The sequence below is a fragment of the Myxine glutinosa genome, chromosome 7 (genome assembly GCF_964187855.1).
Source record: "Myxine glutinosa chromosome 7, kmMyxGlut1.1, whole genome shotgun sequence".
Taxonomy (NCBI): domain Eukaryota; kingdom Metazoa; phylum Chordata; class Myxini; order Myxiniformes; family Myxinidae; genus Myxine; species Myxine glutinosa.
In genome coordinates this window covers 147,750,871-147,765,522 of record NC_136267.1, presented here as the reverse complement: position 1 = coordinate 147,765,522, position 14,652 = coordinate 147,750,871, and the positions used below count along the sequence as shown (strand labels likewise).

At 44.0% G+C, this 14,652-nt stretch overlaps 1 protein-coding gene and 1 long non-coding RNA gene across 3 annotated transcripts in view; one reads left to right on the top strand and one right to left on the bottom strand.

Moving 5' to 3' along the window:
• Positions 1–14,652, bottom strand: part of LOC137431732 (uncharacterized) — a 103,775-nt gene that overhangs the window by 67,266 nt on the left and 21,857 nt on the right. The window lies entirely within an intron of this gene.
• The window catches only part of LOC137431730 (negative elongation factor B-like), a 98,214-nt gene continuing 94,168 nt past the window's right edge, over positions 10,607–14,652 (top strand). The window contains exon 1 of one of the 2 annotated variants that reach the window (XM_078782407.1): positions 10,607–10,980. The gene's annotated coding sequence lies outside the window, so the exon portion shown is untranslated. The remainder of the gene's footprint in view (positions 10,981–14,652) is intronic. The other variant, XM_068123370.2, reaches the window with a different exon arrangement.

The window sequence follows — 14,652 nt, the reverse complement described above, 5'->3', positions numbered from 1 at the left end:
TTTAACTTCCCTTTCCGCTTGGTCCCTCATGTCCCTCAATTTGCCTTCCATACTGTTTTCTAACCCCTCTAACCCATTTTTCACTCCCTCTATCTGATTCTCCTGGGCAGCCATTCTATTTTCTACCCCTTCTAACCCCTTTTGCATCCCTTCCATTTGATTCTCTTGAGCGGCCATTCTGTTTTCTACCCCCGTTAACCCATTTTTCACTTCTTTTATCCCGTTGTCTAACCCCTCAAAATTATTGTCTAACTTCTCACTGGTACCCCTCGCTTCGTCCCTCATTACCCCCATTTGGTTTCCCATTACCCCCATTTGGCCCTCCATTCGCCCACTATCAACCCTCATTTGGCCCTCCAATCGCTCACCCTGAGCATCCATCCGGTTCCCCAATTGGTTACTCTGCAGTTTGAGGGACGCCTGCATTTGCGCCATAAATTGCTCCATGAGGACCTGCATCTGGGCCATCCCTCCCACTTGTGCAGCGGGTGCGGCCGCCGTAGCTATGTGCGAGGCGCCATTTCGCGCGTCTGCTACCCCCGCTGTTTCGCTCTCCTCATGTCCCTCATGTCCCTCAATTTGGTCCTGGACCGACCCTGCTTCACTCTCCCTAACCGGACCCCAGCCGTGTTGATCCGCCATAGCGCGACTTGCAAAATTCGAGTTTCGTAAAACAAATACAAATTTCGCCGTTATAATTTCGCGCGGGAAACGCGCTCCGGCTCGATTTTGTCGAGCGCAATACGCGCTCCGAACCGATTTTCCCTCCCAAAATTTGGGCCTAACTAATTTAGTCCCGGGTTCGAATCCCACTCTTCGACACCAATTGTTACAGACGTGGCTTGGATGTTATTTACCGAGCGGTTTATTGGTATGACCACGTCTGCACAAGTTACCCGATTGTGCCCGAACGTTGACTAGTCCGCGCCACGCTGGCTCAATAAGAAAAAGAAGACACCCGGCTGGATTACAATAACACAATACGACACCAGGGGTTCAGTTCTCAAGACCTCCGGAGGAGGTTATATTAAGGCGGAAGGTTAGATTACAACTACAAGAGGGACAGCATAGAAAGACAAGCACTTAGACACACTCTTATATTAACCCCGGACAGACGACAGGTAAACGGGACAAGGCTGACTCACACGGGGGTTGATGGAAAGGACAGGCGGGTAGCGATGGCTCCAGGTGCACCTGGGCTCAAAGGTCAGAATCGACTCGGTCCGGTCCAGAGATGCGGGGAGGTCGCAGCGCTCGGATGGCGTCTTGTCTGCTCAAGCTGGGGGCGCATCTGACTCAGCGCTCGCAGGTGGCTTTCCTTCTCCAAGCTGGGTGCGCATCTCTCGTCACATCCGGCGCGGGGCCGCGTATATTCGGCGGGGAGTGACACGCCCTCGGCTCGTTAGCTCCGCCTCGTGGAATCGGCACGTTGCTTCTCATTGGGTGCGTGCGGGGGGTTTACCAGGCTCCGCCCTTGACGAGGAGCTGACAAGGAGCCCCTTCGTGGTAACCCCGTGGAGCGCATGGTCTGGAGCTAATCGAGCCGGTGTGAGGACGCATCCTCCCCCGCTCCGCCGCCATCTCCTCTGTTGTTGTTGTAATTGTTGGGGAAGAAGATGGAAGGAGGTATGGGAAAGGTCCTAAACTCACTACTGATGCCATATAATCACATTCTGGTGCAACGAAGAGTCATAATTAATGGAGACGAGGCCTTAACTGACATAGAATAAGAATAACTAGGAAGATGTCCGAAAGTTGTCTACGTGTGGTGCGGTGGACCTGGGCACGACATTTAATGGGGGAATAAGGGGAAGGTCGGCTCTACTGATTGTTATTTACATGCAATGGGACTAGGGAATGGGGGATCGGGGAAAGTTGGGGAGTATTGGAGAAAATAGGGGAATATTTACAAGCGGATATGGAGGCCAAATTCCATATTCGCAACAATATGTATATATATGTATATATATATATATAAAGTCACATGAAAAAGTAAGTACACCCCATGTAAAGTTTTGACTTTTTCAACATATTTCAACATACAGCTATTTGATCTTCATTACAACAATATTGATAGATAAAGGTGATATAATATAACAAATATGAAACATTTACATTTTGTAGTCCATTGTGTAATTTAAATAAACATAAATGCAAATTTCGCATGTGGAAAAAGTAAGTACACCCCTACATTTATCACGACTTCAAATACCTAAAATTAGAATCAGGTGCACCAGCTCAGGTGCAAATGATTAGAACATCGTTAGAGAGGACCTTGGAGGAAGCTGTCTTATTTAAACCTCAGACATTGCGTTTGGTTTGCTCTTTGTTTTTGAAGTGTGCTGCGTCACCATGCCTAGATCAAAAGAGCTCTCTGAGGCCTTCAGAAAGAAGGTTATAGATGCCTATGAGTCTGGGAAGGGATTTAATAAGATCTCCAAACAATTTGAAATCAATCAATCGACTGTCTGGAAGTTCATCTACAAGTGGAGAAGATTCCAAACAACTGCCAACTTGTTCAGGCCAGGCGCCCCAGCAGGTTCAGCCCGAGAGCAGACCGCAAGATGCTGAAAGAGGTCTCGAAGAACCCCAGAATGTCATCATGGGACCTACAGGTAGCTCTTGCCACTGTTGATGTCAAAGTGCACGAGTCTACCATTAGAAAGAGGCTGCACAAATTTGATCTGCATGGGAGGTGTGTCAGGAGGAAACCTTTGCTGTCCAGAAAGAACATCAGGGCAAGACTAAAGTTTGCCAATGAACACCGAGGCAAAGACCAGCACTTCTGGAACAATGTGCTCTGGACAGATGAGTCAAAGGTAGAGCTATTTGGCCACAGTACCAGAAGACATGTTTGGCGAAAACCAAAGACAGCATTTGACCAAGAGAACCTGATACCAACTGTAAAGCATGGTGGTGGAAATATTATGGCTTGGGGCAGCTTTGCTGCATCAGGGCCTGGGCAGATCACCATCATAGAATCCGCTATGAATTCTTCATTGTACCAGAAGGTGCTTGAGGATAATGTGAGGCCACCTGTCGGAAAGTTGAAGCTCAACCGAAGGTTGACTTTGCAACATGACAATGACCCTAAACATACCAGTAAATCCACCAAGGAGTGGCTGAAAAGAAAGAAATGGAGGGTTCTGGAATGGCCAAGTCAAAGCCCGGATATAAATCCCATCGAGATGTTGTGGGGGGGGATTTGAAACGAGCTGTGCATACAAGAAACCCCTCAAACATCGCACAGCTGAAAAAATTCTGCATGGAGGAGTGGGCAAAAATTTCTCCCAGTCGATGCCAGAGACTGGTAGACAGTTATAAGAAACGCCTACTTGAGGTTGTTTCTGCCAAAGGGGGCAATACCACCTATTGGAGCCAAGGGTGTACATACTTGTTCCACATGCAAAATTTGCATTTATGTTTATTTAAATTATACAATGGACTAGAAAATGTAAATGTTTCATGATATTTGTTATATTATATCACCTTTATCTATCAATATTGTTGAAATGAAGATCAAATAGCTGTATGTTGAAATTTGTTGAAAAAGTCAAAACTTTACATGGGGTGTACTTACTTTTTCATGTGACTGTATATATATATACTAGCGGGGTCACCCGTGGGAATCCCACGGGCATGGATGTGTGTGACATTTCGACATATTGAGTTATATGCTGCACATTCATTTTTACAAAATGGTTACTGGCAAGTCATCAGATCCAGAAATGGTGTGAATTTAGTTATTTCACATAATATGTGACCCCTCACTCCTCTCCACCTGACACTCTCCTGTCTCCACCTGACACTCTCCTGTCTCCACCTGACACTCTCCTCTCTCCACCTAGCACTCCTCTCCTCTCCAAACCCTCACATCCCTCTCCTTTCCAATCCCTCACCTCTCCAATCCCTAACACTCCTCTCCTCTGCAATCCTTCACACGCCTCTCCAATCGCGCCTCACACTCCTCTCCAATCGCGCCTCACACTCCTCTCCAATCGCGCCTCACACTCCTCTCCAATCGTGCCTCACACTCCTCTCCAATCGTGCCTCACACTCCCCTCCAATCACTCCTCTCCAATCGTGCCTCACACTCCTCTCCAATCACGCCTCACACTCCTCTCCAATCGTGCCTCACACTCCTCTCCAATCGCGCCTCACACTCCTCTCCAATCGCGCCTCACTCGCCTCTCCAATCGGCTTTCCCCGTCTCGTTTCTCTCCTTTTTCTCCCGTCTCGTTCTTTTTCTTGCTCCAAATCGGCCCGTCGGAATCGGAAATCGGCCCGTCTCGCCCGTCGGCCCGTCGGAATCGGAAATCGGCCCGTCTTGCTTTTGTGCTTGTGCGTAAATAAATTGTGTTCATGACACCATTTCTGGTGTTGGGCTAGCGGCTAGGGTGCCGGCTTAGGATCCTGGGTTCGAATCTCGGTCGATCGCCGAATTAATGCCAGGGGGGTTGACTCAGCCTGTCATCCTTCCGAGGTCGGCTAATTGAGTACCAGTTCACTGGTAATTCCCTGTTTGTCGTTGAAGGCGGCAAAAAGGGTTGGCGTCAGGAAGGGCATCCGGCCGTAAAACATTGCTTCAAAAAGGGGACAAAAAAACAACAACTACCACGGTCCCCGAAAAGGCCAACCCCCGCTTTGCGGGGAAAAATGGCCTCTAAACGGTGGTTTTTACACCATTTCTGGATCTGATGACTTGCCAGTAACCATTTTGTAAAAATGAATGTGCAGCATCTAACTCAATATGTCGAAATGTCACACACATCCATGCCCGTGGGATTCCCACGGGTGACCCCGCAAGTTTGCATTGACGTTCGTCGATGGACTCGTTCGCCCGTCTCATTCGTTTTCTTGCTGCATCCTGTTCAGGTCTGCGTTCTTCATCGATCGTCTCATTCATTTTGGAAATAGAAGTTTCCACGCAGCGCATGAATTGTCACGATCCTCAAGAGGAATTTGTCTCGTAATCATCAAATGATAAATGGCAAGTAAATTATATTGTGGAAAATTAAAGATTTCAAATAAACCTATTTAAAGTGTATTCGCACATAACTAATTTTAAAAAACGAAGAAATATCTCTCGGTAATTTCCTGAAACATATTTTACTTCCGGCTAATAATGTTGAATTAAATAAAAACGAAGAAATATATGTCGGCATCATTGTTGACGTTTTTGTGACGACTGTCATCAAACGAAAAAGTAATATATCTTAACGGAAAAGCAAAAGCGAATTTTTAATATATATCGACACGTTGCCGTCGGTGTCATGTTGGGCGGTGTATGATACACCATGACGCGATTTTTAAAAATATATCTCTGCATTTTCCCGCGTGTGTGGAATGTTCTCAATTATTGCTGACACCGAGTCCAAAACCATCGATAAAAATGAAATCATATGGTGAGTTAGATTGGAGATAAAGGCGTGAGAGAGACTCAATGGCCTTGAAGTTGAAGTTACAGGCGTTTGAGAATTCATTTCGTTCTATAAACGGCAACTTTCATTGGATTTCCTTCCCGTTTTTTTTCAACCGAGTCGAAAACTATGTTAGCGACTGTGAAAAATGAAATGATATATCGAATTTTTAATATGTATCGACACGTTGCCGTCGGTGTCATGTTAGGCGGTGTATGATACACCATGACGCGATTTTAAAAAAGATATCTGCATTTTCCCGCGTGTGTGGAATGTTCTCAATTATTGCTGACACCGACTCTAAAACCATCGATAAAAATGAAATCATATGGTGAGTTAGATTGGAGATAAAGGCGTGAGAGAGACTCAATGGCCTTGAAGTTACAGGCATTTGAGAATTCATTTCGTTCTATAAACGGCAACTTTCATCGGATTTTCTTCTCGTTTTTTTTCAACCGAGTCTAAAACTATGTTAGCGACTGTGAAAAATGAAATGATATATCGAATTTAAAATAGATATCGACACATTGCCGTCGGTGTCATGTTGGGCGGTGTATGATACACCATGACGCGATTTTAAAAAATATATCTCTGCATTTTCCCGCGTGTGTGGAATGTTTGTGGGAAATTAAAGATTTCAAATAAACCTATTTAAAGTGTATGCGCACATAACTAATAAAAAAAACGAAGAAATATCTCTCGGTAATTTCCTGAAACATATTTTACTTCCGGCTAATATGTTGAATGAAATAAAAACGAAGAAATATATGTCGGCATCATTGTTGACGTTTTTGTGACGACTATCATCAAACGAAATAGTAATATATCATAACGGAAAAGCAAAAGCGAATTTTTAATATATATCGACACATTGCCGGCGGTGTCATGTTGGGCGGTGTATGATACACCATGACGCGATTTTAAAAAATATATCTCTGCATTTTCCCGCGTGTGTGGATTGTTCTCAATTATTGCTGACACCGAGTCTAAAAGTAAAACCATCGATAAAAATGAAATCATATGGTGAGTTAGATTGGAGATAAAGGCGTGAGAGAGACTCAATGGCCTTGAAGTTACAGGCCTTTGAGAATTCATTTCGTTCTATAAACGGCAACTTTCATCGGATTTTCTTCCCGTTTTTTTTCAACCGAGTCTAAAACTATGTTAGCGACTGTGAAAAATGAAATGATTTATCGAATTTGATTTGAAATAAAACTGGGGGAGAGCAAGACACCACGGGCCTACAAAACAGGACTCAAAGCTATGCGAGTTAATAAAATGGTGGATATTTGTTTATAGCCACTCCCAGAATGGGTGGAGCTATGGGTGGAGCTACTCTGCAAACCGAGTAAGCCACACCCCGGACAGACACCCAACAGATAGACAGACAGACAGACAGACAGAATCATCTACGGCTATTATAATATAGATATCTTCAATGCACTTTCACACACTTGCATACACATACATGCACTGACATCCGGGGTCTGCCGAGCAGTCACGTATGACATCGGCCATTATAAAGCTCGCAGTGTTAGTGTGAGAAATCTCTGAGGATATCCTGGAGACTCAATAGCTCAGTGGGCTGTCATTGTGTAAGTGATGAGCTCCTGGGTTCGAGTCCTGGGTTGAGTCAGAATTTTTTCACACGAGCCCCACGCAGGAATTTACTTCCTGTTTCTTAAATAGTATGAAACACACACAATGAAACACACACACAGACACACACACACAAACTGACATTTATTGTTATAGGTATGTCGATAGATTATTATCATCATTGTTATAGTTATTTTAGCTTCGCTTCATGTGAACTATTTCATGTACAAGGGATAATCTTGGCTTTCAGCAGGAACGAATATGTGGTCCCTTGGAAAAGGCATAGAAAAGGAGGGAAGTGATACTCTCTGCATTCCCAGGTCGATGTTGGATTAGGATAAACCAGTATGCTAATGGTACATGCATAATGTTTGTCAAGAACTGAGTGAGCTCAAACAAGGCAAGATTCTTGGGTTTCAAACAGCACAACTAATGCCTGGAATGCTACGGATCAGACCTTGCTTTCGGACAGGGCAGCAATGCAGCCTGACGATGACGAAACGATCTTCGGGCAAGCAGTAGTTCGTTCTCTCATTGTGGTAGACACGGGATACCATATTCCATCTAGTATGACAAGGCCTGCTTAGATGATAAGCACCCCTGCTCACCCTCAAGGTGCGTGCTCATGACTTGCTCTCATTATCCTGCACTTGCGAAGCCAAAAGCGGGGTTAAGCATTAATTTGCGTACGTGTGCCCTGTGCTGTACGTGTCTGCATTTTAAAAATTCATTTTCTCGGCAACCGTTGGTGCGATTGATATGAAATTTTACCATGGAAGTGCCTCCGCCTGTAGAATTTCTTTATTCATAATTATGACGTCATATGTCACGTGGTACGGACGCCATCTTTGAAAAACGTTACACCTCTATATCTCCGAAACCGCTCCATGTAAAAAAATGAAACATGGCTCGTTGTCAAGTACTTTTCTTGGGGAATAAGACATGTTAATTATGATGTCATCGGTGCCTCCTTTATGACGTCATAAATCGACAAGTACAGCGCTTATCTGATCATTGTGAATTTCTTTTCTCAGCAACTGTTGGTCTGATGGGCACGAAATTTTCACCATAGGAGCACCTCCTCATGTGGAATATTTTAATGATAATCATGACGTCATAGGTCATGTGATACAGGCGCCATCTTGGAAAAACCAAAAAATGTTGCACCGCTATATCTCCCAAACAGCTCTATGGAAAAAATTGAAACATGGCTCATTGTAAAGAATTCAATATGGGGAATAGGTGTTGTTAACGATGACGTCATTGGTGCCATAAATATGACGTCATAATTCGACAGGGAAAACGCTTAGTCTGATCAGTTTTAAATGTATTGAGCGTGATCTATGCAACAATAATTATATGAGAGAATATAAATTTATGATGTCATCGCTCACGTGGTCTGGCAGCCATATTGGATCAAAGAAAAAAATGTTCAAAAACAGCGGGGTTGGCTCGCAACAAGTTGACTGCGCAGGGTAAGTATTCTATGAATACCATCCAGTTCGTGCAAGTAGTAGAGGTCACCTGGGTTGCTGCTTTGCAAGACTTGCTCTAGCTAAGGATATCTTTCATCATGAGTTGATATGGGCCGGTAGATTAAACGGTAGGACAATTCTAGCAAAAGGAATGAAATTCGCACATACTCTATGTCCCTGTTAAGTGCTTTCTATTTGGCGAAGCCAGCTCGTCGTTCTACTCATACATCTTCCGCTGTACCAGGTGTCTAATATCCATGGATCCGGTTCCACCAGGAATCAAAAGTCATGACCAGACAGGTCAGATGCAAGCAGGCTAGGTCACTGGGGTGTTTGTGTGTCGTGTTCTTTGGATTGCTCGGAACTCACTTGGAATGGCAAAAGGTTTGGGGCTCCAAAGAACAATACTGGATGGAGAAGGAAAAAGGTAGTTGGCTGTGGAAAAGCTATATTGCAGAGGCTTCTGGGAAAAATTGTAAAAGCTGCAGCTTGTGCTATGAGCAATCCTTTTTTGTATCGATAACTCAATCCATTGTCCAGTTTCGATACTCTTACCAGAACATCAATGCTGACAAAATAGTCGGTCGGCATTAAGAAAACAATGGGCCTTTTGCCATTTCCTTTCCCAGAGGTAGTCAGGGCAGGAATTTGAAGTTGGCCAGGATGCCAGCACCCAATGGTCTACTCGTGTGATGGATGCCGTGGAATCTTTAATATCGACCAGCAAATGCTGGTAGACAGGACATCCAGCTTCAATAGACACTCCAATGATGCACACGAGAGTCAATAATAGCAAATTTAGTGGTATGTTCACCATTTACTGGTATGTTCACCACCATCTCTTATCTTCCCCCATCCAAAACCTTGATCTTTTCTACCCCCGCTAATTTCACCCCAATTCTACTTTTTTGAAATACCAACTTCTGTCCTGGAAGTCCTTGGTGTCCTTGTGCTTTATACTTCTCCCTCTTCCCCCCCCCCCCCCTTCCCATGCCTCCTCCCCCCGGGCCCTCTCCCTTCCACACATCTCCCTGCTCTCGGATGTTGTGTTTGTGTGCTTCCCCTTTTCTCCCCATCGTCTTCCGCTCCCTCTTTTTGTGTATTTTGTTTGTCTGGTCGATTTGTTTGTGAAGTAAATGTTAGCTCTTTCACGAGCCTCGATTCAGTATACAAAAAAAAATAAAAATAAAAAAATTGTATGCCGGATTTGAACCGGTCCTGAGATCTAGTCAAATGTGCTCACATGGAAACACAAAAGGAATCTGAGATGTTTCCAGAAAATAAACAAAAATCTTCTTCTTCTCGTGGATGTAGCACAAAGCTGCGGGGGAGCATCACTGGCTGAGGGCATGGCTGTGCCATCGATGCAGTGCCCTCTGTAGGTTAGAGCAGGAATTTTGGAACCCTGCTTGTGTGAAACACCGGATGGGTCGGGATTCAAACCCAAGCTATACAGCTTAGAGGTGAATGCGCATATATCTAGGATCTTGGGCTAGGCCATCCTGCCAGCCGTGTGCAGTACACAGAGGAGGTGGTTCGTATGCAACCTGTGGCTGCTGGTTGCATCATTTTCTGGAAGCGCGGCTGTGCCGCTGATGCAGTGCCCCTGTTACCAGTCAGCTGGTACTCATTTTGCCATCCTCGGAAAGATGACAGGCTGAGTCAACCACCTGGTGTTAATTCAACAGACTCAGGACTCTAAGATCTCAAGCCAGCCACCTTAACCGTTAAGCCAACACTAGGCTAAGTACACAGCAACAAGGACAATATCTAAGGGTTCATTTAGTTATTACGTACGTAAATATGGTTCCATTGCCCCCTTCTCCCTACTCCTCCCACATACTAACGTCCTCCCTTCTCTTCTCCCAACTGCGCCTCCCCCACCCCATTGATGAAATAAATCGACATACTGTAGTTGGAATCAATAAATATTTCTGCAAACGTTTTGATGAAAGACTCAAGAAGCACAATTCGCCTTGTAAAGCGTCGACACATTTACAGGAATGAAATGCTGAACAAAAGTTCTGATATCAACAGCAGTGACTGAGTGTCGATTCAGCAGGTCACTCTGACCCGCTCTCCATTTCGTTTCATTTCTCCTCCACTGAAGCTGGTGAAAGCCTTATTGTGTCGGTTTAACGCAAGCACCAGATGTTCGGGGTTATACTAATAGTAAGTTCGCAAACCAGTCGGTAAACTGCTGCTCACATAACCTAAAATTGGAAAAGTTTCACCAGAATCTACAGCTTCATGGACATCTCGCCATCTGATGGGAAATTCGAGGTTACACGATCCTTTCAACAAGCGAACGAGTCCAAAGCACTCGACTTGGCAGGGCCTTTGTGTTAAAGGCAAATGGCTGTTATCCGTGGGTGTTGGAAGAACAATGTACCCACTGCCACTTGGAAGGAATTTATTGCTCTCCTAAATTCGGAAGGACGAAAGAGAAAAGGACGAACGACCTGACACATTCATTCGACCAACAGGTGCGTGAAAGTTGCTTATTCACTTATTCTGCTTTGTCATTTGGTGGTGGGGAGTGGGACAAGCAAACTGTGATTCCATCGGTTTGACAATCATTTATATGTTGGGAAATTAATCAAACTGGTTAATGACGTGTGCACGCATCATCAGCTTTAGAATCTTCATCGGTGCTGAATTGTGGATGATATGAAGTTTTTATAACTGGGATCTGCTGTAGCATGCAGTTGTGTGTAAAATAATTTAAAATATGGTGACATGTATTTATTACGTACTTATGTGACCGGCTAAAATTCTGCTCGTCTGCTCTTGCTTCTTCATCATGTCTGCTGTCTTCATCATGTCCAACCTTCACCTTAAGCCACGTCCAAAGTACGAGAGTCAGCCAACATCACTCGTCTTGCACACAAGAATGACTGCACTGTGGTCACAATCTGCAACAAAATCTGGAAACAGGCCAATTGAGAAACGCTCATTTAAAGGACTCTTAAAAGATGAACAGCGCAGTTGGGAAACACATTTAATGCGCTGTTAAAATATTAACTCGATATCTCACAACAATGTCACCCTCCGCCACAGTTATATCAGAACGAGCTGATTTGTCACACGGTCACAGATTATATAACCCCTATATGGGGCCGTTCAAAAATTACGTAACGCAATTTTTATGCCTCCACCGACGACGTCGTTGGAAGAATTGTGTTTTCGGGTTGTTTATCCAGCTATCCGTCTGTCCGTCCATTCATCCGTGATAGGTTTTTGTTCCCGCAATAACTTGAGAACGGCTGAGTGGATCTTAGTCAAACTTGGTGCAGGTATGTATAATGGGGTAAAGATGAACTGATTAGATTTTGGGGTCAATAGATCAAAGGTCAAAGTCTGTAATAGGTTTATAACTTGAGAATGGCTGAAGGGATCCAATTTAAACTTGGTACAGGTATGCATAATGGTGTAAGGATCAACTGATTAAATTTTGGGGTCAAGAGGTCAAAGGTCAAATGTCAGACATCCTGTCAGGTAAAAATTCTGTTACCGAGCTAACATGTGAACCAGTCATGGGTTTTCACCAAACTTGGTATATTTATATATTATGATGCAAAGATAAACTGATTCGATTTTGGGTTCAAGAGGTCAAAGATCAGAGGTCATGTTAAGTTGCAATTATTTTGTTACTGCTATAACTTAAGAACGGCTGAAGGGATCGAAGTCAAACTTAGTACAGGTATGTGTAATGATGAAAAGATGAACCGATTAGATTTTGGTGTCAAGAGGTCAAAGGTCAGAGGTTATGTTAAGTAAAAATTATGTTACTGTTATAATTTGTGAATGGGTAATGGGATTTGAACAAAGTTGGTATAAATATATACGAGTATTATGATGCAAAGATGAGCTGATTATATTTTGGCATCAAAGTCGATGAGTGAGGGGATTTTGTGATTTTGGTGAGGTCAGGGGTCATGTCAGGTAAAAATGTGATCCTTGAGACCAGCTGAATGGATTTAAATCAAACTTGGTACGAGTATTATAATGATGTAATAATATGGGCGGAGGCATATCGGTCGACTCATGACATTGAAGTGTCGTTTTAGTTTTTCGTAATTTAAGTAACGTAGCGTAATGCTTCATTTCCGTGCATTCTGACGGGCTTAGTTAAACCTTTCTAATAATCCTATTCAACATATGATTAGATTTTCCGGGGTCCCTCATCGTGAGTAACACGCGACCCAAGCTAAGCCAATGAAAATATGATGCAACAAACCACCCGGGCATTGTAAAATCAGCAGAGGCCAACAGACCTGATGTCTTCGGCCCACCAGGAAAGCAGCCATATTACTTCATCTGGGTGCCAGGTGGGTGGAGTTAAGCAACAAATGTGGGTGGGGTCTGGCAGCTGTCTGACCAATGGGTGCACATAAAAAAAAAAATCGACCCCCAACAACAACCACAACAACAACCACATAGAGCTCTTGTAGACCTGCAACACGTCACAGGTAACGAGGGGGGCCAACATCCGGTCATCCTTATTGAATGGTCCAATCCCTGATCATCATTTTGGATTCCATCCCAGTCAATTTTGATATGCTGTTGCTTCTCCCTCAACAATGGATGGAGGCCGTAAAGCTTAAATAAGATGTCAAGGCTCTCTCTCTCTCTAGACATTTCACAGGTCGTTGACACTGTCTGGCACCCCACTTTGCTTGCCAAGCTTTCCACTTGTGGTGTCCAAGACTATATTAATTCCTGGCTTACCCTTAAAATTTCATATCCTCTCCCAGTGCTGGCTCAGGGCAGTATTGGGCCCTCTTTTGTTCCTCATACATAAATTACCTCCCTGATTCCCAAGAAATCCCTCTTTTACATTTTGCAGATGATTCCACATTATACTATCTAATATGGTATTCCATCCCAATGTGACTGGATGGTGCAGATGTATGGCACATACCTTTGAGCTACCTACTCTGGATTTGCTCCTCGGGCCCACTATAAACTGTCGGAGCGTTGTTTCACAGGCAGTCACGACATCTTCAGGGCACACCATATATCAAACCTGGTGTCCCAGCTAAGCTTGTTGTCAACTGGGTAGCCTCTGTCATTCCAGGGTAATTCCTCTGTAAATCTGAAGATATATATATTTGCCTCGTCAACCTTACTTGTTTCTTCTCCCATGTGTCTGGTTTATTTACAGTCACATGAAAAAGTAAGTACACCCCATGTAAAGTTTTGACTTTTTCAACATATTTCAACATACAGCTATTTGATCTTCATTTCAACAATATTGAAAGATATAGGTGATATAATACAACAAATATCATGAAACATTTACATTTTGTCGTCCATTGTATAATTTAAATAAACATAAATGCAAATTTCGCATGTGGAAAAAGTAAGTACACCCTTGGCTCTCATAGGTGGTATTGCCCGATTGGCAGAAACAACCTCAAATAGGCGTTTCTTATAACTGTCTACTAGTCTCTGACATCGACTGGGAGAAATTTTTCCCCACTCCTCCATGCAGAATTCTTTCAGCTGTGCGATGTTCGAGGGGTTTCTTGCTTGCACGGCTCGTTTCAAATCCCCCCCACAACATCTCGATGGGATTTAGATCCGGGCTTTGACTTGGCCATTCCAGAACCCTCCAATTCTTTCTTTTCAGCCATTCCTTGGTGGATTTACTGGTATGTTTAGGGTCATTGTCATGTTGCAAGGTCCACCTTGGGTTGAGCTTCAACGTTCCGACAGATGGCCTCACATTATCCTCAAGCACCCTCTGGTACAATGAAGAATTCATAGTGGATTATATGATGGTGAGCTGCCCAGGCCCTGATGCAGCAAAGCTGCCCCAAACCATAATATTTCCACCACCATGCCTTACAGTTGGTATCACGTTCTTTTGGTCAAATGCTGTCTTTGGTTTTCGCCAAACATGTCTTCTGGTGCTGTGGCCAAATCGCTCTACCTTTGACTCATCTGTCCATTGCACATTGTTCCAGAAGTGCTGGTCTTTGCCTCGGTGTTCATTGGCAAACTTTAGTCTTGCCCTGATGTTCTTTCTGGACAGCAAAGGTTTCCTCCTGGCAAACCTCCCATGTAGATCAGATTTGTGCAGCCTCTTTCTAATGGTAGACTCGTGCACTTTGACATCAACAGTGGCAAGAGCTACCTGTAGGTCCCGTGAT